General features: G+C 48.7%; 1 protein-coding gene across 2 annotated transcripts in view; it reads right to left on the bottom strand.

The window, feature by feature from the left end:
- Positions 1 to 21,052, bottom strand: part of SCNN1B (sodium channel epithelial 1 subunit beta) — a 79,387-nt gene extending 58,335 nt beyond the window's left edge. For both annotated transcript variants that reach the window (XM_055365491.2, XM_055365492.2), the window contains exon 1: positions 20,917 to 21,052. The gene's annotated coding sequence lies outside the window, so the exon portion shown is untranslated. The remainder of the gene's footprint in view (positions 1 to 20,916) is intronic.
- Positions 21,053 to 21,993: the final 941 nt, after the last annotated feature.

The raw sequence follows: 21,993 nt of genomic DNA, 5'->3' as shown, positions 1-21,993 counted from the left end.
AACCACAGGCTGGAGCCCTTGGGTACCCCGGGAATTCCCACCACCACACTTTCACTCATGCTGTTATTCAGTCCTGGAGTGCAAAACCTTTACCTCTACCCACAAATCCTCTACCTTTTTCCAGGCGCAGCTCCAGTGCCACCTCCTCCAAGAAGTCCTCTGTGAATGGAGGTCATCCTCCCTCCTCCGTAGCCCCAGTTTTTTTTTTTTGTTGAGATGGAGTTTCAATCCTGTCACCCAGGCTGGAGTGCAGTGCTGTGATCTCAGCTCACTGCAACCTCTGCCTCCCGGGTTCAAGTGGTTCTCCTGTCTCAGCCTCCCAAGTAGCTGGGATTACAGGCATGCGCCCATGGTGATACCCAGCTAATTTTTTTTTTTTTTGTATTTTTAGTAGAGATTGGATTTCACCATGTTGGCCAGGCTGGTCTCGAAACCCTGACCTCAGGTGATCTGCCCACCTCGGCCTCCCAAAGTACTGGGTTACAGATTACAGGCGTGAGCCACCGTGCCCAGCCCTCAGAATATTTTCTGAGGACCAATAATGTGGATGGAGTTAAGACCACTGAACTGCACACTTAAAAATGATCACAGTGTAAATTTTGTTATACACATGTATTTCCCACAATTAAGTATTTTAAAAGACATATTGAATATTTAAAAACTCACAAATCATTTTTAATATTGATTATATGTTGAAGTAATATTTTGGATATATGGGTTCAATGAAATATATTAATAAAATTAGTTTGATCTGTTTATTTTTACTTTTTAAAATGTGGCTATGACAATTTTACATTGCTGGACTGGGCATAGTGGCTCACGCCTGTAATGCCAGCACTTTGGGAGGCCCAGGCAGGAGGATCACTTGAGGCCAGGAATTCAAGATTAGTCTGGGCAACATAGCAAGACCCTGTCCCTACAAAACATATAAATTAAAAAAAAAAAAATTAGCCAAGCACGGTGGTGTGCACCTATAGTCCCAGCTACTCGGGAGCTGAGGTGGAAGGATCGCTGGAGCCCGGGAGGTCGAGGCTGCAGTGACCCGTGATCATGTCACTGCACTCTAGCCTAGGTGATAGAGTGAGACCTTGTCTCAAAAGAGAAAATAAAAAAAATTTTAAATTGCTTATGCCATTCCGATCTGTGGCTTGTGTTGTATGTATGTTGGATAGTGCTGACCTAGATCAATGGCCGGCACTGTAGGCACTTAAATGTGGGCTCAATATGGGAATGAATACAGTTGCAGCCAAATAGTTTCTTTTCAGGCATAAAACAAACAAACAAACAAAAACTGTTGTATCTGAAAGGCTCCAAGGGAATGGGAGAGAGTTTGTGTCGGGGCAGTTTACATAACTAAATCATCATAATTAATATCTATTATTATTATTTGAGACAGGGTCTCACTCTGTCACCCAGGCCAGAGTACAGTGGTGCTATCTTAGCTCACTGCAACGTTTGCCTCCGGGGCTCAAGCGATCCTTCCACCTTAGCTTCCTGAGTAGCTGGGACTATAGGTGCACACCACCATGCCCAGCTAATTATTGTATTTTTTCTGTAGAGGCAGGGTTTTGCCACATTGTCTAGGGTGATCTCAAACTCCTGGACTCAAGCAATTCTCTTGCTTCGGCCTCCCAAAGCGCTGGGATTACAAGTGTTAGGCACTGCGTCTGTCCAATATCTATTATTACGCTGATGATAGCAGCCACCGTCCATGGAGTACCTAACGTGCCAGGAACTGTCACGGCACTTTAAGCCATCATCTCATTTAATCCTTGAGTCAATGCTCCGGGGGGTCATTGCCTCTGCAGCATAGACAGCTGCCCAAGGTCACCCTGCTGGAGAGCGGAGGGCAAGGGTTTGCCTGAAGGCCGGTCCAAGCCTCCTAATACCCCTGCCTTTCCCAGGGTCCAGGCTCTGTGTGCTGTCTTGTCCTATGAGACTTGATGGCCCTGCCTGGGATGGACAGCAGACACCAGCCCTGCTCACACCCCCACCCACAGGTGGGGCCTTCAGAGGAACAGGGAGCCCCAGCCAGAGGCAAGCAGATGATGCTGTTGAGAGTCCAGGAAGGAGGCCAGGCACCGTGGCTCATGCCTGTAATCACAGCACTTCGGGAGGCTGAGGCAGGTGGATCACTTGAGGGTAAGAGTTAGAGATCAGCCTGGCCAACATGGTGAAACCCCGTCTCTACTAAAAATTCAAAAATTAGCTGGCCATGGTGGCACACCCCTGTAGTCCCAGCTACTTAGGAGGCTGAGGCAGAATAATCACTTGAACCCAGGAGACGGAGGTTGCATTTGGCTGAGATCACACCACTGCACTCCAGTCTGGGTGACGGAGTGAGACTCTGTCTCAAAAAAATAAAATAAAATAAAGTCCAGGAAGAGAATTCAGCAATTCATAATCTCTGATCTCCTTAAGCTCACTCATCCAGATCCGGCCACCACCACTCTCAAGTTCAAGGACTCCGGGAAACCGGCTGGGGCTTAGGTGGTCATTCTTGTTCAAGGCAGTTGAGGAGATGGCTCTGGGCCCAGCCTGACCCAAGAGAGGGCCCTGCCCCTGTCCCTGATGCTGCAGCAGCCACAGCTCTCTGTGGGGGTGTGGCCTTCACCTCCCATCCCTGGGGCTCCAGGCCTGAAGGTGAAGGCCGGGGCCTACCCAAGACTTCATACCTGGGGCTCAAATTTGTTTGTATAGAGGCCCACGGTGGTGTCTAATGTGAGAGCTCCTCAGAGGGGGCCTCGGCTGTAAACTGCATGGATCAGAACCCCCTGGAATGGGGAAGAGGTTTGCAACACATGGACGAGAACTTCTGCTGTCTCACAACTCCAATCATGTCTGTAAGTCACGGGTTTGAACTTGAGGAAACCCCTTGAGTCTGGTCAGAGACCGTTGACTGAAGAAGCCAACTGAGACCTAATTCCCTCAGTGAGAACTGGGTGTCAAGGAGTCTGGCCTCAGACACAGTAAAAATCCCACCTTGTGTGGACTGCGGGGCCCCCCGACCCTTGGGGAGAGTCAGTGCAGAGCTGAGGGCAGTGGTTCTCCAAGTCTGGTCCCCAGACTGGCTGAAACAGCATCACCTGAGAGCTTGTTAGAAAGGCAAATCCTCAGTCTTCCCCCGAGGCCTCTGGGTTTTAACTAGCAATCTGGGTTTTAACAGCCTTCCGGGAGGCTCTGGCCATGCTAAAGTTTGAGAACCACCAGCCCGCCACCTTACTGTTCCAAGTAGGGCGTCAGAACCAGCAGCACTGGCATCATCAGCTTGTTAGAGACGCAAAAGCTGGGTCCCACTTGACCTACTGAATCAGAATCTGCATTTTAACAAGACCCCTAGTGACTCATGCGCATGTTAACATTTGAGACGTGGCCGGGCAAGGTGGCTCACGCCTGTAATCTGAGCACTTTGGGAGGCCAAGGTGGGAGGATCACTTGAGCCCAGGAATTTGAGACACCCGTCACTACAAAAAAATACAAAAATTAGTCGGACGTGGTGGCGTGCACCTGTTATCTCAGCTACTCAGGAGGCTGAGGCAGGAGAATCATCTGAACCCAGGAAGCAGAGGTTGCAGTGAGCCAAGATTGCACCACTGCACTCCAGCCTGGGCGACAGAGCAAGACCCTGTCTCAAAAAATAACAAAAAGTAAAATGTTTCCTAGATAATTTGATAATATGTGCAGCAGAGTTTGGGAGCCACAAAGCTAGAGCAAGAGTCGGCAAACTTTTTCGGGAAAGGGCCAGGCAGCAGTATTTTAGGCTTTGCGTGCCATACAGTCTATGTTGTGGCCACTCAATGCTGCCATCATAGTGCAAAAGCAGCCGTAGATAACATGTAAATGACTGGGCATGGCTACGTTTCAACCACACTTCACTTATGAACACTGAATTTTGAATTTCATTTGATTTCCATGTGTCATGAAATGTGATTTTTTTTTCAACCATGTAAAACCATTCTTAACTCACAAGCTGCACAAAAAACAGCTGGTGGATCAAACACCTGCCTTTGGGCCATAGTATGCAGACCCCTAGGCTGGAGGAATTAATTGAGGGCAAGGAAGCCCAGACTGGGCTGGGCGCAGTGGCTCACACCTGTACTCCCAGCGCCTTGGGAGGCCGAGGCAGGTGGATCACGAGGTCAGGAGATTGAGACTGAGACCATCCTGGCTAACATGGTGAAACCCCGTCTCCACTAAAAATACAAAAAATTAGCTGGATATGGTGGCACAGGCCTGTAGTGCCAGCTACGCAGGAGGCTGAGGCAGGAGAATCACTTGAACCCAGGAGGTGGAGGTTGCAGTGAGCCGAGATCGCGCCACTGCACTCCAGCCTGGGCACAGAGTGAGGCTCTGTCTCAAAAAAAAAACAAAACAAAACAAACAAAACCCCCAAAAAACAAAAAACCAGATTGCAGGACTCCTCCTCCTTCCTGGTGTTTGCACACAGAATCACCCCTGCCCAATCTCAGAAACCTTAGTAGCACTTGACTATGAAAAGGTTATGTTGACAAGGCCCAGTCAAGTACCAGCTTGATCTGGCCCTAGGCCAAAGTCTTCAGGTTGGGCCCCAAATCCTCCATCATGCTGGCAGGATTTCAGGGAGCTGCCTTCCTATGGGTGACTCTGCGCCCCACCTTTCTGGCTGGTGATTTCGTTGGCCCTTAGTGATCTTTTACCGTGCAGCAGGCACTGTGCTTAGCTTTACTCACATGATCTCATCTCCTTCTTACAGCCACTCTGAAAGACAGGGAGAGCTAGAATACACTCATGCATATTATTATAGTCTTTATTTTATTTTATTTTTTTCTTTAGACGAAGTCTCAGTTTATTGCCCTGGCTGGAGTGCCTTGGCGCAATCTCGGCTCACTGCAACTTCTGCCTCCCGGGTTCAAGCAATTCTCCTGTCTCAGCCTCCTGAGTAGCTGGGATTACAGGTGTCCGCCACCACGTCCGGCTAATTTTTGTATTTTTAGTAGAGACGGGGTTTCACTATGTTGGCCAGGCTGGTCTCAAACCCCTGACCTCAGGTGATCCATCAGCCTCGGCCTCCCAAAGTGCTAGGATTACAGGCATGAGCCACTGTGCCTGGCCGCATATTAGTATACACCTGTTTTTTAGACTAGGAGACGGAAGCACAGAGAGGTCAGGTGATTTGCCCAAATCACACAGTGAGAGTAAGTAGCAGAGCAAAATTGAAACCATGTCTGTTTGCTCCAGAGCCTGCTCTCATAACCACTTTGCTATATTGCCTCCTGATAATCTATATTAAGGACAATCAATAATCCACCACCATCACCAGTCACCACAATGCCCAGACACAATCTTCTCCAGAACAAGCCTTGGGCAGCAAACCTGGGCCGTTTGCATCTTGATTGGCATTTACACTCAACCTTTCTCTGCCTTGAGCTGCAGCTGGGGCTGAGGCACTCAAAACAGTTCTGTACCTTTTGCAGGAAGAAGGAGGCTGGCAGGGCAGCCCTGTGTTGTTGTGCAGACTGTGCCCTATACAACCCCAAGGAGCATCCTTCATCATGTATGTAGTCTGTATGATTGACAATGACATCCCTGGAGTTGGCAGCACACATACCCCACAGGCATTTGTGGCAGCCCTAGAGGCTGGAGGCAAGACACTCAGGATTCCCTGGCATAGCATTGCCCTTCGGTGCCCACCTTTACTGCTATTTAGAAGCAAATCATCAAAAAGTGAGATGAGCCCACAAGGAAATGCCATCATGCATGGTGGAGGTGTGTGCCAACCGCTCTGGGGAACCCTTTGGGACAGGAGCAGGAAGGAGTTTTCCCTGAGAGCTCCTCCGTGCAGCCTGGAAAAGGATCCTGCTCCCTGCTCTCTCTCAGACCGGATTGGCGGCAGCATCAGCTCTGAACTCTCGACCCTGTTCCACACAAAAGCTCCCCTCCCATCCCTCCACACCCTGGCTCCTTGAGAAGAAAAAAAGGCCCTTGAGTGGTCTCTCCAGTCATGTCCCCACACTGCTCTCCAGTGCCCGTTCTCACGCTGGGCAACACCTACTTCTTGCAATCCAGAGATTGAGCTGCTGGGAACTACCAACCAGACGCCCTGAGTGATTCCCTTAACTGCTGCCCCCTATGCAGAGTGTTTGTTTTTCCCTTTTATGATTTCAGCCAGGCCCTGTGCCAGGGCCTCACAGGCATTAGCTCATGTGCCTCTTACCACAGCCCTGTGAGGAGGAACTGTGATCATCACCATTTTACAGACAAGGCCGCTGAGGTTCAGAGAGGTTAGGTCAATTGCCTGAAGTCACACAGCTCAAAAGTGGCAGAGCTAGGAATCAAATTTAGGTCTTTCAGGCTTTAGAGCCCAAATTCTTAGCCATCTTTCTAGGAGATGACGTGTCATCATGTCCTTTGTGTCTGTTACCCCATCTGTGGGCTGGGTCTTGGGTCTGGGAAACCATGTGGGTGACCATAATGTTGCTCTGGTGGTGATGATGATGATGGTGAGGATGGCGATGGTGATGATGGAGGGGATGGTGAGGGCGATGGTGGTGATGGTGATGATGATCATGATGGTGATGATGGTGATGGTGGTGAGGATGGTGATGGTGGTGATGGTGAAGATGGTGATAATGGTTGTGATGATGGTGGTGATGGTGATCCTGATGGTGGTGATGGTGAGGGTGGTGATGGTGATGGGGATGATGGTGGTGATGATGATGATGGTGGTGATGGTGATGATGGTGATGGTGGTGAAGATAGTGATGGTGGTGATGGTGAAGATGGTGATAATGGTTGTGATGATGGTGGTGATGGTGATCCTGATGGTGGTGATGGTGAGGATGGTGATGGTGATGGTGATGATGGGGATGATGGTGGTGATGATGATGATGGCAGTGATGGTGAGGATGGTGATGGTGAGAGGTGATGAGGGGGATGGTGGTGATGGTGACTATGAGGATGGTAATGGTGATGATGATGGTGATGGTAAGGATGTACCTACTTGATAGGGTTATTATGTGCAGATTAAATGAGAGGACTCAGGCAAAACATTGCTCCCTATGCCTGTACTTCATTTAAGAGACAGGGTCTCACTCTGTCACCAAGGCTGGAGTGCGGTGGCACGATCACGGCTCACTGCAGACTTGAACTCCTGGGCTCAAGTGATCCTCTCACCTCAGCCTCCCAAGTAGCTGAGACTACAGTTGCCACAACATGTGGCTAATTAAGAAAAAAAATTTATAGAGACAGTCTCACTATGTTGCCCAGGCAGGCTGGTCTCAAACTCCTGGGCTCGAGCAATCCTCCCACCTTGGCCTGCCAAAGTGCAGGGATTACAGGTGTGAGCCATTGCACTAGGCTCCCATGCCTGTTCTATAGTAAGCGCTTATACATGCTGGGTCAGCTGGGCTCCCTGTGCCCTCGGCCTCCAGAATGGGTTCCATGGCATCGCAGTTTATTAAATAAACATGTTCTTTGCCAAACATCAGGTGGAAGGCATGAATCAGAGACAAGAAAGGGAAAGAATGGTGACTTTTTTTTTTTTGAGACAGAGTTTCGCTCTTGTTGCCCAGGCTGGAGTGCAATGGTGCGATCTCGGCTCACTGCAACCTCTGCCTCCCAGGTTCAAGTGATTCTCCTGCCTCAGCCTCCTGAGCGGCTGGGACTACAGACATGCACCATCACACCTAGCTAATTTTACATTTTTAGTAGAAACAGAGATTTCTCCATGTTGGTCAGGCTGGCCTCAAACTCCCAACCTCAGGTGATCCACTCTCCTTGGCCTCCCAAAGTGCTGGGATTACAGGCTTGAGCCACTGCACCCAGCTGGTGACATGTTTTTCTCTTAGCCCCTTCTGTTTCCTGCTCTGTCTCCATTTCCTGCCAACCTCTGAAATCCAGCTTTGTCTTTCCAGGCCCTGGTCTGGGCCACGCGTTCCCCACCTTGTGCCAGAGTTGGGCTGGCATAGTAGATGGCCTTGGATCCAAAACCTTGGGAGGGAGGCCCAGGGTCCATGGTCCCCTCAGCCCCTACAAAGGCCATCTGGCTGTAGGAAGCCAGGCCTCCAGGGAAAATTGAAGGCTGGGAATGTGGCACCCTGAAGGCAAGGGGCTGAGAACCCTCTTTGTTGGGGGAGATTAGAATCTTCACCCTCACAGTGACCCAGGGTGGTTCCTGGCATTGTGAAAAGCCGAAACCTTACACTTGGCTGTGGGTGAACCAAAGGCTTCGAGAGCCATGTCACAGAGAAAAAAAGTCCCCTCCTCCTCCACACTCACCTCTCAGATGACACCAAGAAGCTGAGGAGAGGCAAGCTGGGGTGAACAGAGTGGGATCTACAGTCAAACTGCTTGGGTTTGAATCCCAGACACACCATTTGCTAGCTCTGTGTGACCTTGGGCAAGTTACTTAAGCTCTCTGAGCCTATTTTCTTTTCTGTGAAATGCAGACAATTACATTACCTGTTTCACTGGATTGTTGTAAAGATACACTGAAATCCTGCAGTGAGAGAGCTCAGTTTCTCTGTGTGTAAAAGGGGGATAATAATTGTACCTGGCCGGGCGTGGCAGTTCACGCCTGTAATCCCAGCAATTTGGGAGGCCAAGGTGAGAAGATTGCGTGAGCCCAGGAGTTCAAGACCAGCCTGGGCAACATGGCCAAACCCTGTCTCTACCAAAACAAATAAAATAAAAAAGTTAGCTGGCCGTAGTGGTGTGCACCTGCAGTCCCAGCTACTGGAGAGGCTGAGGTGGGAGGATCGCTTCAGCCTGGGATGTTGAGGCTGCAGTGAGCTGTGATTGAGCCACTGCACTCCAGCCTGGGCAACAGAGTGAGACCCTATCTCAACAAACAAGAAAAATGTAAAAATAATATTAGTAATTAAAAAACTGTACCTACCCCCACATGGTTGCTGAAAGAATTCAATGAAAGAATGCACATGCCTGGCATGTAGTCATACTTTAAAAATGCTGCTGGCCGGGTGCATGGCTCATGTCTGTAATCCCAGTACTTTGGGAGGCCAAGGTGGGCAGATCACGAGGTCAAGAGATCAAGGCCATCCTGGCCAACATGGAGAAACCCTGTCTCTACTAAAAATACAAAAATTAACTGGGCGTGGTGGCGCGTGCCTATAGTACCAGCTACTTGGGAGGCTGGGGCAGGAGAATGGCTTGAACCCGAGAGGCAGTGGTTGCAGTGAGCCGAGATCGTGCCACTGCACTCCAGCCTGGTGAAAGAGAGAGACTCTGTTTCAAAACAAACAAACAAACCACACACAAAAATCGTTGCTTATTTTTATTATTATACTGTAGGGGAGAGAGCCATTTGGGCCCTATCAGAGTTGATTTGGCAAACGATAGCATGTGTTGAAAAAGAAACTGAGTCCAGTTCAGTCCTTGTACGTAAGGCAAACAAAACAACAGGGTTCCCAGACAAGGTGACCACACCTCCTCAAGTGAATGAGATCCTTTGTAGAGGGGTCTTCAGGATAGGGTTTTTAGCCAGCTGGATCATAAGATCCAACAAGAATACAGCCCTGCCCATTTCAGGCCCAGCCACAATTTGTGGGGCCCTACTGGTAGTTCAAGATTAGGGGTGAAGATGGGGAGGGGACCAGAGAATGGGGGTCCATGGAATTTCCTGGAGGATGAGAGATGTGGCTGGGTCACCACTGTATTTTCAGTGTCTAGCCCAATGCTGATATGCATCCATCCATCCATCATTCATTCATTTATTCATTCAATAAATGTTCACTGAGCATCTACTGGGAATTTGGACAATAGCAGTAAACAAAACACATAAAACCTTGCCTCTAAGTGTTTCGGTTCCTGTGAACTAGTGTCATAGCACTCAGGAAACACTCCCTAAATACTTTTTGAATGAATGAATGAATTGCAAAGAGAACTGCTTTGTATTGGGAAAGAAAGCATCTTCTCCCTTCCCACCCAAATGTAGGAAAGTGTGCAGCCTCCTTCCCCTCCACCATGGCTCTTCACCAGGTTCTGCTTTCTGTGAGGGTTGGGGAGGGGAATCTGCCCAGTGGGCTCACCATCCTGTGGCCAGGATGGCGCCACTCTCTATCATCTGGTGCCAAGGGATCAGGGGAGGTGAGGCCCAGCTAGGCTCCTCTTCCAACAGCCGGCGACTTGTAACCAACCAGATTGTCATCCACTCGGACCTTTGCCCTCTCTCCACTCACCCAAGGCCCTGATTCTGAGATTTCAATTTTCCCTGAATTCTGCAGATAAAGCTGTTTCTGGCTTCTCAGCCCAGAGCTCTCCCATCATTGCCCTACCCTCATCCCTTCTCCAAGCAGGGCAGGACCAGCATAGCAGGCATTTGGAGGTTATCAGAGCAATAGCCAGGGTGGGTCCCGTGCCTGGGGGTCAGCATGCTGTGCACTTGGCTTGCTAATGCCTCAGGATCCCCTCAAATTCCCCCCACCAAGTTATCCCATGGACAGGTGGGGGTCCACCTGTCCTGCAACTGAGCTCCAACTCCAGTCTGCCTGACTCCCAAACTCTTAACTGCTAAACAAACAGCCTGTCCTGGTACAGCTAAGGAGACTGGGAGACTTCTGCACCCAAATCTTGCCCTTAATGCTTTAAGGAGCCAGGCGAGGTGGCTCATGCCTATAATCCCAACACTTTGTGAGCTCGAGGTGGGAGGATTCCTTGAGGCCAGGAGTTTGAGACCAGCCTGGGCAATATAGTGAGACCCTGTCTACAAAAATGAAAGAAAGGAAAGAAAATGTTTTAAGGACAGGAATCGGCTCCCCAGACAGCCTGGGGTAAACCAGAACTCCCCTGGTCCCTTCTCCTAGGGCAGGCAAAGCTCTGCCTCCAATGTAGTGGGGTAATGAAGGCCTCCCCCTCCCTACATCAGCCTCTGCTCCCCCACCGCACCCCCAAATGCAACCAGGGAGGGAGGGTGGGTGTTGGGTGCTGGAGGCAGGGGTCTCTGCCCTGTACAGGTCCATGGCCATCTCTTGGGGCTTTCTCTGTCTTGCTAAATCTCCCCCTCTTCCTTATCTCCTTTCCTCTCCAACACTCCCCTCCTGGCCCCATTAATGAGCCAGGCATGTACCAGACATGTTTCTAAACTTTTCACATTTCCCCTCCCCACCAATCTCTAAAACAATCCTTGAAAGCCTGCCTTGAAGTCCACAGCCTCAGACCCCAAGCCTCTTCGTGGTCTCGCTCCCTAACCCAACCTGCCAAAGCCTCTCCAACTCCTTCTTGCTGGGGTGCAAACTTAGTCCTTGAGAAAGACAAAGGTAATCCCTCCTGGGGTAGGGGTAAGGTGGGATGGTGGTGGTGTTTTCCAATCAGGATTCAAATCTTGAGCTCAGTTAGAGAATCAACAACCTCCACACATAGACGTAGGTGAGACACCCACCTAGGAATTTCAAGAATCAGCCGGTGGGTGAGACAAAGCTAGTTTTGGGAGGGTGCAACCCAGCCCCTGCTTAAGGTCCTCAAATGAGCCCAATCAGGAGTAACTCTTGAGAGAGGCTACAGAAGACTTTCCAGATCTTAGTCTTCCTTCCAGATCTTCGCTAAGGAATGAGCTCCCTAGCATGTGGAGGGGAACAATGTGGCCTACATTGGTCCTGAAGGTCTGAAAGGAAAGGGCCACATTTGCCAAGGGGCCACCAGTGGCTCCCAGTTCCAATTGCTTGTTCTCACAGTGCCGAATATCCTTGTTCTAACAAGTTGTGCCCAATGCAGAGATAACCACTGGGTCAATTCCTGCGGGTGAAATGGCAGATTCATAGGGTATGTGCATCTTCAGCATTGACATGTTTGCTGAACCGCCCTCAAAGTTAGGCCAAGAGCTTGCACCGATTTGCACCCTGACCACTGGCCTAGGCCATTCACTCCCTGGACTCCCTCATCCGAGGCTGGGCCATGGTGTGGGTTAGGCCAAGAACTTGCATCAATTTGTACCCTCACCAGCTGAATTTGAGAGTCCTGGTTTTCCTGCATCTTCACCAACACTGAGTGTTACTCGACAACCTGACAGGCAGAAAACAATCATTGTGGGTTTCTTTTTTTGGAGTGCAGTTGAGAATCTTTTCATCTGTGTGAATTCAATGTATACTTCTTTTCTTGTGATCAACCAAATTATAGCCTTTGCTCTTTAACTTTTTCGATGGGTATTTAGTCTTTGATTTGCAAGAACACATTTCTTTTTCTCCTGAGACAGGGTCTCGCTGTGTTGCCCAAGTTGGTGTGCAGTGGTGCAATCATAGCTTGCTGTAGCCTCCAACTCCCGGGCAAAAGCCATCTTCCTGCCTCAGCCTCCCAAGTAGCTGGGACTTGTGCCATTATGCCTGGCTAATCATTCTTTTTTTATAGAGGTGGGGTCTCACTATATTGCCCAGGCTGGTCTCAAACTCCTGGCCTCAAGCAAGCAATCCTCCCACCTTGGCCTTCCAAAGTGCTGGGATTACAGGCATGAGTCACTGTGCTCAGCCTGCAAGAACCCTATCCATAAAATAATTATTGGTCATAACAGTGGCAAATATTTTAACTAGCTTGGAATGCCTGAGTTTATGTGGGGGTTTTTTTTTTTTGGTCATGCAGAACATACTAACTTTTATGTAGTCAGACCCAGCAATCTTGAAGGCCTTTTATTATTTTTATTTTTAAAATAGAGGCAGGGTCTCACTATGCTGCCCAGGCTGGTCTCAAGCTCCTGGCCTCAAGCAATCCTCTCGCCTCAGCCTTCCTGAGTGCTGGAATTACATGTGTGAGCCACCGCGCCTTGTCCTTCTGACTCTTAGTCAGTGCTTCAAAGAGGATGTGTGGAGGGGCATGCTTCTTGATTTGAAGTCATCTGCAGGATATGACTGTCCCCAACCTGAGCTTGACCTGGGGCCTCCTTAATAGTCCTTTTGTAGAGTTGAGATCATTCCCCACTGCCTAGGACTTGTGCCTTGACACATGCTCTCACGGGGGCCAAGAGAGAAGGCCCACAGGCACAGAGGAGCCTCTAGGAACAGGCTCTTTATAAGGTGGCTGCGATGGTTAATACTGAGTGTCAACTTGATTGGATTGAAGGATGCAAAGTATCGATCCTGGGTGTGTCTCTGAGGGTGTTGCCAAAGGAGATTAACATTTGAGTCAGTGGGCTGGGAAAGGCAGACCCACTCTTAATCTGAGTGGGCACCAGCTAATCAGCTGCCAATGCAGCTAGTATATAAAGCAGGTAGAAAAATGTGAAAAGCCTAGACTGGCCTAGCCTCCTAGGCTACATCTTTCTCCCATGCTGGACCCTTCCCGCTCTCAAACATCGGACTCCAGGTTCTTCTGTTTTGGGACTCGGACTGGCTTCCCTGCTCCTCAGCTTGCAGACAGCCTATTGTGGGACCTTGTGATCATGTGAGTTAATACTTAATAAACTCCTCTTTAGCTATCTGTCTGTCTATCTATCTACCTATCTATCTATCTATCATCTATCTATCTATCTATCTATCTATCTATCTATCTATCTATCTATCTATCTATCATCTATCCATCCATCCTATGAGTTCTGTCCCTCTAGAGAGCCCTAACTAATACAGTTATAGTGAGGTGGGAGCAGGTCTTCAGCTGTCAGGGGCAGTCTTCACTAGAAAGCAACTCCTCTAAAAGTCAAGTTTGCCCCAGGCCCTCAAGTGGGGGCAGACTGGAAGCTGTAAGTATAGGATGGTGAGCAAATTTGGAAGAATAATAGTTCTAGGAACTCCACCAGCTCCCTTAGCAACTTTTCTATCTGAAAAAAGAAATGGTTTCTTCCAAGCTCCAGGACTGAGAGGGACATTCCTTTATCTTATGATATACCCTCCAGATTATGTCTTTGCTGAGGACAGAACTCTGCACCATCCACCCTCCCTTCTAGTGCAAGTCAGACACAGATGGCTGGAGGAGATCTCATTTGAAGTTTTACACTAAGCCAGTGATTCTCACACTTGACTGTCCCTCAGAATCACTAAGAGAGTTTATTAAAATACAGATCGTGGCCAGGCATGGTGATTCACACCTGTAATCCCAGCACTCTGGGAGGCCGACGCAGGCACCTGGCCAACGTGGTGAAACCCCATCTCTACAAAAAATACAAGAATTGGGTGGGTGTGGGGGCAGGCACCTGTAATCCCAGCTACTTGGGAAGCTGAGGCAGGAGAATCGCTTGAACCTGAGGTGGAGGTTGCAGTGAGCCAAGTTCGTGCCACTGCACTCCAGTCTGGGTGACAGTCAGTCTCTGTCTCAAAATAAATAAACAAATAAGATAAGATGAAATAAAATAAAATAAAATACAGATTGCAAGGCTCATTCTGAGAGTCTCTGATGTGGGAAGTCTGGGATGAGTGTGAGAACCTGCATTTCTGTTTTTCAGAGACAGGGCCTTATTCTATCACCTAGGCTGGAGTACAATGGCATGATCATGGCTCACTGCAGCCTCAAACTCCTGAGCTCAAGCAACCCTTCTGCCTCAGCCTCCAGAGTAGCTAGGACTACAGGTGTGCACCACCATGCCTGGATAATTTTTAAATTTTGTACAGAGATGGAGTCTTGCTATGTTGTTCAGTCTAGTCTTGAACTCCTGGCCTCAATTGATCCTCTCACCTCAGCCTCTCTGGGTGCTGGGATTCCAGGTGGGAGCCACTGCACCCGGCTTGTACTCTGCATGTCTTTCTTTCTTTTTACTTTTTTAGAGACAGAGTCTTGCTCTGTCACCCAGGCTGGAGTGTAGCCCGATGATCACAGCTAACTTCAGCTTCAAACTCCTGGGCTCAATCAATCCTTCCACTTCAGCCTTGTGAGTAGCTGGGACTACAGGCATGCGCCACCACACCAAAATTCATTATTTTTTGAGAAAAGGTCTCTCTCTGTTGCCCAGGCTGGGGTGCAATCAGATGATCATAGCTCATTGCAGCCTCAACCTCCTGGGCTGAAGCAATCCTCTCACCTCAGCCTCCCAAATAGCTGGGACTACGGGCATGTGCCACTACACCCGGCTAATTTTTGAATTTTTTTGTAGGGTCTTGCTATGTTGCTTGGGCTGGTCTTGAACTCCTGGGCTCAAGTGGTCCTCCTGCCTCAGCCTTGCAAGCAGTTGGGATTACAGGCGATGGCCACTGCGCCTGGCATTTCCAACAAGCTCAGGTGATGATTATGCTGCTGGTGGGGGGACTACACTTTGACGACCCACTGGCTTAGGTCATTCACTCCCTGGGATCCCCCATCTAAGGCTGGTCTACCATGTGAGTTAGGTCAAGGGGCATAAAGGAGCACAGGCAGCCAAGCGCAGTGGCTCACGCCTGTAATCCCAGCACTTTGGGAGGCCGAGGTGGGCAGATCACCTGAGGTCAGGAGTTCGAGACCAGCTTGGCCAACATGGTGAAACCTCGTCTTTACTAAAAATACAAAAATTAGCTGGGCATGGTGGCGGACTCCTGTAATCCCAGCTACTTGGGAGGCTGAGGCAGGAGCATCGCTTGAACCCGGGAAGTGGAGGTTGCAGTGAGCCGAGATCACACCATTGCACTCCAGCCTGGGTGACAAGAATGAAACTCCATTCCCCCCACCACCCCACAACCGCCAAAAAAAAAAAAAAAAAAGGAGCACAGGCTTCATTCCAGTCAAAATAACGGCAGCAGTTGCTGTGTGCTAGATTCTATGCTAGGAACTGTGCAGTGCATTCACTCTGTCTTCGAACCTTCCCAGCACACTTGTAGAGTGGGTTTTTTTAGTACTAGTTCCACTTTACAGTGAGAAAACTGAGGCTCAGCAAGGGCTCACATGCTTTGAATCAGACAGATTTGGTGTCCAACTCCAGCTGTACCACTGACCTACTGCAAGATTTTGGGCAAGTGGTTTACTCTTCTTGAGCCTCAGTCTAACTCATCTGTAGAACAGAGATCACAAAACGTGACTCCCAGGGCATTATGACGACTACAGGGGTGATGATTACAGGAGAACCTGCACACACTAGTTACTCAAGAAATGCTCATCCCTATTCCTGCCTCACGCCCCGTCATGGCCTCAAGTTCCTTTTCTCACTCTCCACATACATCTTCCTATCTTTCCTCCTACTCACCCTACTACAAAGTGACAACAGACTACATCACTTCTTAAACATACTTCCTTTGGTCATGCCTCTAGGCTTTTGTAAAGGCTGTTTCCTCTGTGTGGAATGCTTTTCTCACTCCACTGCTCCAGAAGAACTCCTATGCATCCTTTAAAACCCACCTTAAAAAGCCCTTTTCTTTGAACCTTTCCTTTAAATGTTCCCTTCTTGTCCTTGGCCAGAAAAGGTATTGCAGCATCTTACTTGAAGAAGGGGCTCAAAGAGTTACTTTCCTTCCTTCCTCCCTCCCTTACTTATGTTCCTACCACATTTTATAAGGAGTATAATTGGAGTATAATCCACTGTTACAGGGGCCAGGCAGGTGCTGATAACACCACCAGTATCAGCATCAGCATCAGCAATGGTTAGACAGTGTTTACTTGAGTCAGGCACTGTACTAAGGGGTTCATGTGTGTTGACTCATTTAATGCCCAACATAACCGTTTGAGGCAAGTGCTATTTATTATGCCTGTTTTACCCATAAGGAAATGGAGTCACAAAAAATGCTAAACAATTTGCTTGAAACATAGGTTTTTGTTTTTTTTTTTTTTTTTGACAGAGTTTCGCTCTTGTCTCCCAGGCTAGAGTGCAATGATGCAATCTCGGCTCATCGCAATCTCCACCTTCTGGGTTCAAGCGATTCTCCCACTTCAGCTTCCCAAGTAGCTGGGACTACAGGCACCCACCACCATGCCCAGCTAATTTCTGTATTTTTACTAGAGATGGAGTTTCACCCCATTGGCCAGGCTGGTCTCGAACTCCTGAACTCAGGTGATCCACCCGCCTCAGCCTCCCAAAGTGTTGGGATTACAGGCATGAGCCACTGCGCCTGGCCTGAAACTTGTAATTAATCCACTGCATAGCTGGGAGATAGAGATTGGCTGTGGAGTCTGTGGTGTTACCTTTTATATTAGCTGCTCTTTATGAATGAGGGGTGGGCCAGGTAGGGACTGTCATGCCCTGCAGGGTGCCTGCTCCATGTAAGGGGGCAGCTGAGTGTCTGGCCCGGAGTTGCCAGCTTTTCTTTTCTTTCTTTCTTTTCCTTTTTTGAGGCAGGGTCTCACTCTGTTGCCCAAGCTGGAGTACAACTGTGTGATCACAGCTCACTGTAGTCTCAACCTCGTGGGCTCAGGGGAGCCTCTCACCTCAGCTTCTCCTGTAGCTGGGACTGTAGGTACATGCCACCACACCCAGGTTTTATATATATATATATATATATATATATATATAATATTTATATATATAATATATATTATATTTATATATAATATATATTATATTTATATATAAATTTATATATATAAATATAACATATATATAAATTTATATATAAAAATATATATTATATTTATATATTTATATATAAATTTATATATATAAATACATATTAATTTATATATAATTTTATATTTATATATAAATTATATATAAATAATTATATTATATATAATATATATATAATATATATATTATATATAACATATTTATTTATGTATAATATATATTTATATATAACATATATTTATTTATATATAATATATATATTTATATATAACATATATTTGTGTATAACATATATTTATTTATATATAATATATATATTTATATATAACATATATTTATTTATATATAATATATATATTTATATATAACATATATTTATTTATATATAATATATATTATATATAACATATATTTATTTATATATAAAAATATATATATATATATTTGGTAGAGATGGGTTTTTGCCATGTTGCTCAGACTGATATTGATCTCCTAAGCTCAAGCAACTCGCTGGTCTCGATCTCCTAAGCTCAAACAACCCACCCTCCTTGGTCTCCGAAAGTGCTGGGATTACAGGTGTGAGCCACCATGCCTGGCCATTGCCAGCTTTACTGATATCTCAAGAGGATCCAGAAATATGGAGTCTTATATGAACTGATTTTTAAAATCTTGGGAATAATCTAAAAATTTAAAAGTCCACAGGCCTTCTTTGTGACTTTTGCTCTCTCCTGTATTCCAAAGGGGAGCACCTCAGCTCACTTCATTTCTGTGTCTTAACCCAGGACCAGGCACACCTTAGGCCTTTTGTTAGTAACATGACACTTCTGGACTCCACAGTAAGCTGGGCTTGGCTCTCAACAAGCGGAAATCTCTTCTTTGGCTCAGGGCTCAGTGCAAAGGACCCTCTGGTCTGTACTTGGGGTGTGGATGAAGTCACAAACAGTGGCTCTAGGTATCACCCCTGCATCCCCCCACCACCCAAGGGCCATCTCCAGGTCTCCCCTGTTCAGGAAAAGACTTCCTGCTTACTGATGCTGATGAGTCCCTAAGCATTTTATTAACATCACCCCAGTAATCCACCTAACAGTTTGGGGAGGGTGCCATTATTATCATGCCCATTTTACAGATGTGAAAACTACGGCTCAGGGAGGGGAAGGGAATTGCCTGAACTAGGAAGGGGTGAATCTGGGATTATAATGTAGTGTCTCTGATTCTAGCTTGTCATCAACCCAGATCATGGGTTCCACCAAACTTTTAAGGGTCCTGTCAGTCTACAGCAAACACACTCTCTTTAGGCCACAGCCTGGACCTATAGTTTGTGGTACACAAACAGGACCCTGGACAGTCCAATCTGCCAGTCCGTGGTTCTCAACTCCTTCTGTCTGCTATTGGAGGCTGAGTTTGGCTTTGGAGGGCATCTAGAGAGAACCCCTGGAGGTGGCCCCGGTGGAACCTCTGCCCATTGGGGCATGGCCAGGCAGAACTAGTGGCCTGGCTGAGTCCCAGCCTTAGGGACCTGCAGAGACTGCAGCTAGAGAAAGTGTGGTGTTTGTCCTTGGTCATAGACAGAATAGGGGTGTGTGCACACACCTGTGTGTGTGTATGCATGCATGTACACTTGCTTGTGTGTATGTCTCATGTATGTGTGCCCGTGTGTGCTTGTGTGTGAACATGCATATGTACACATATGTGTGCATGTGTGTGTATGTGTGTGTGTGTGTGCATTCATGGGTCTGTATGTGAGCAGTGGAAAAGAGAGGACCTCATCCCCTAAATTCAGATCCTGTGAAGTTAGTTTAGGATAAAGAAAAATAAATTGAACTTAACCCAGAGATAACAATTTATAGAAGATGCTGAAATAAAAACCAACCTGAAAATTTTTGTCACCTAAATTCCCATCAGTAGGCATTATCCAGGGCGGGAATCCATGCAGCAGTTTAAATAAAGAAGCTGGGTTTATATGCAGCAGCATGGATAACTGGTGATGAGAGAGCTCAAGTTGCAGAATGACATAGGTGGGTTGTACCATTTCTACTTCTAGTTCTATTTTTTTGAAACAGAGTCTCGCTCTTTCACTCAGGCTAGAGTGCAATGGTGCCATCTCAGCTCACTGCAACCTCCACCTCCCGGGTTCAAGCGATCCACCTGCGTCAGCCTCCTGAGTAGCTGGGATTACAGGCACATGCCACAATGCCCGGCTAATTTTTTTTTTTTTTTTTTTTTTTTTGTAGAAATGGGGTTTCACCATGTAGGCTGGGCTGGTCTCAAACTCCTGACCTCAAGTGATCCGCCCTCCTCAGCCTCCCAAGGGTTGTATCATTTCTATTAAATATCCACCTACAACATTACTACATTACTAAGTATGTTACATATTTTCTATGGCTCTGTATATATGACTGTGTAGGTGGGGGAAAGGGTCTAGAAGGAAACACTCCAAATTATGAAGGTGGTTACCTTTGGGGAGCTGGGAGGGCAGGGGTGGAAGATTACAGAGGAAGAAGAATGGATCCCTGTGTTCTGCATGGAATTACACAGTTCAATGGGTAGGCAGGTTGGGTCACTCACGGATGCTGGGATCTGAGACAGGGGTGCTCAGGTCTCTGGGAGCTTTCAGACCCATCCACCCGGCTTTGTGAGAGCTGGGCTGCCAGGGACCAAAGCCAGTCTTGGTTGTTCTGCCCCTGCTCCCTGGTGGAGGTAAGTGGGAAGATGTGCCTTTTGTGGACTGGAGGTCTCTGCTGCTTCCTCCCTAAACTCTGTGCCTCATTTTCCCCCTCCACGCTAGAGTGAGAATGTCCCTGTACCATATCCCAGACCCTTTCCCTCCACAGCACACCTAAGCCCTATGACATTGTCCAGACATCAACTTAGCACTTGAGAATCCTCAGCGCCGACAACTGCAGGGCGTTCGGATCTGGCCTCCTCCACCACATCACCCCAAATGAAACCCACGTTCCCCGGACGCCACTGACAGCCCACGAGGTAGGCTCCAGGGTCGGACTGCCTGGGTTCAAATCTGAGCTCAGCAACTTGTTCCTGGGACGTAGGGAAGCTTCCCCACCCTCTGACCCTCAGTTTGCACCTCTGCAAAATGGGGACAGCAAGAGAACCACCCCACAGGGATGCCCTGTGAGCGAAGTTAGGTCGTTTGAGCCAGGCGCTCTGCTGCGCTGTGCCCAGCACGTAGAAAGCGCTCTCGAGTTTCATTGCTGTCACCTCTTGAACAACCTCTCGCCCCGCCCACTCCGTGCCAGGACTTTGCCGCCGTCTCTGACGTCCCAGACACGCCGGGGACCCTCGCCCCGTCCGCCTTCTGCACCCTGGGGGCTTTTCCCAGCCTCCAGCTCTCCCCTCCGCCCCCAACCCGTTCAGTCCCCAGGCCGGGTCCCAGGCGCCTCAGACAGGCACCCAAGCGCCCTCCCGTGGGAAACTGAGGCCGGGACAGGAGCGCGCGGGCCGGGGTTGGGCAGGAGAAGGCGCGCGCGCAGGGACTCCGGGCAGCGCGCGGGAGACCGGGTGCGAGCCAGGGGTCGCCGTCATACCTGCTCGGGCGGCGGAGCGGGGACACGGAGGATGCGCGCTGTCGGCGGTGGCGGAGGCGGCGGTGCGCGCCAAGCTGGCGGCGGCGGCCGAGTGTTGGTGACACTGGGACACCCGGCGAGCGCGGCGAGACCGACTGGGAGGGAGCAGGTTCAGGGGCGGGGAAGCACGGGGAGCGCCCGCGGGTGGAGCTTACTGGGCGCTACCGGCCTGGCCACACGCACGGTCCCGGCTCCCCTGGCCACCTCCCTCGCCTCCCAATAAGCTCCAGCCCCCACACGCCAGGTTCAGGGACACTGGACGCCCCCCGCACGCACGCGCTCCGCATTCTCCCTCCCCGCCTCGGGACACCAGCGATACCCACATGCGTCACGAATATGTCCACAGACCCCTCATCCGAGTGTACCCCACGTCCCCTCAGTACATATCACACGCCACATATATGAACACTCCATCCCACCCCACGCGTGTACCTGTCCCGTTCACCTCGGCGAAGCATCGCGCTCACCTGTACAGGCGCGCCCCCATCACATCCACACCCCTGCAGACACAGTGTCCTCTGGGCAAGTTGGTGATTTTAGGGGGACATATGCAGCCACTTTTCCCAGGAACGTTCTTCCCTCCGCCTCTTCCACCTCCACCAAGGTGGAGACCTCCCAGATCTCGATCATCCCCGATAGGTCCTATCTTTGCATTAGAAATTCAAACAGCCCACCCCGAGATTGGGACCTCTGGCCCCCTCTGGAGTGCCCGCTACACCTGTGCTCTAGCCTCAGGGCACTGCCGGGCCTTGCGCATTTCCTCGAATCTTCCCTTCCTTTTCTTTTCTCTTCTCATTAAGTCAAGGTTTCAGGACTATCATTTCAGCCACTTTCTTTCCAATATCCTTAACACTTAGTTTCCTGTATATTTCTCCATAGATTGTCCTAATGCAGTCATTCTCAAAATTTTTGGTCTTAGAAATCTTTTGTATTTTTCTTTTCTTTTCTTTCTTTCTTTCTTTTTCTTTCTTTCTCTTTCCTTCTTTCTTTCTCTTTCTCTCTCTCTCTCTCTCTCCACCTCCCTCCCTCCCTACCTCT

The sequence above is a fragment of the Gorilla gorilla genome, chromosome 18, assembly GCF_029281585.2.
Source record: "Gorilla gorilla gorilla isolate KB3781 chromosome 18, NHGRI_mGorGor1-v2.1_pri, whole genome shotgun sequence".
NCBI classification, from domain to species: domain Eukaryota; kingdom Metazoa; phylum Chordata; class Mammalia; order Primates; family Hominidae; genus Gorilla; species Gorilla gorilla.
Note: the sequence above shows the minus strand (reverse complement) of the source record. Positions and strands in the feature narration are given on the sequence as shown.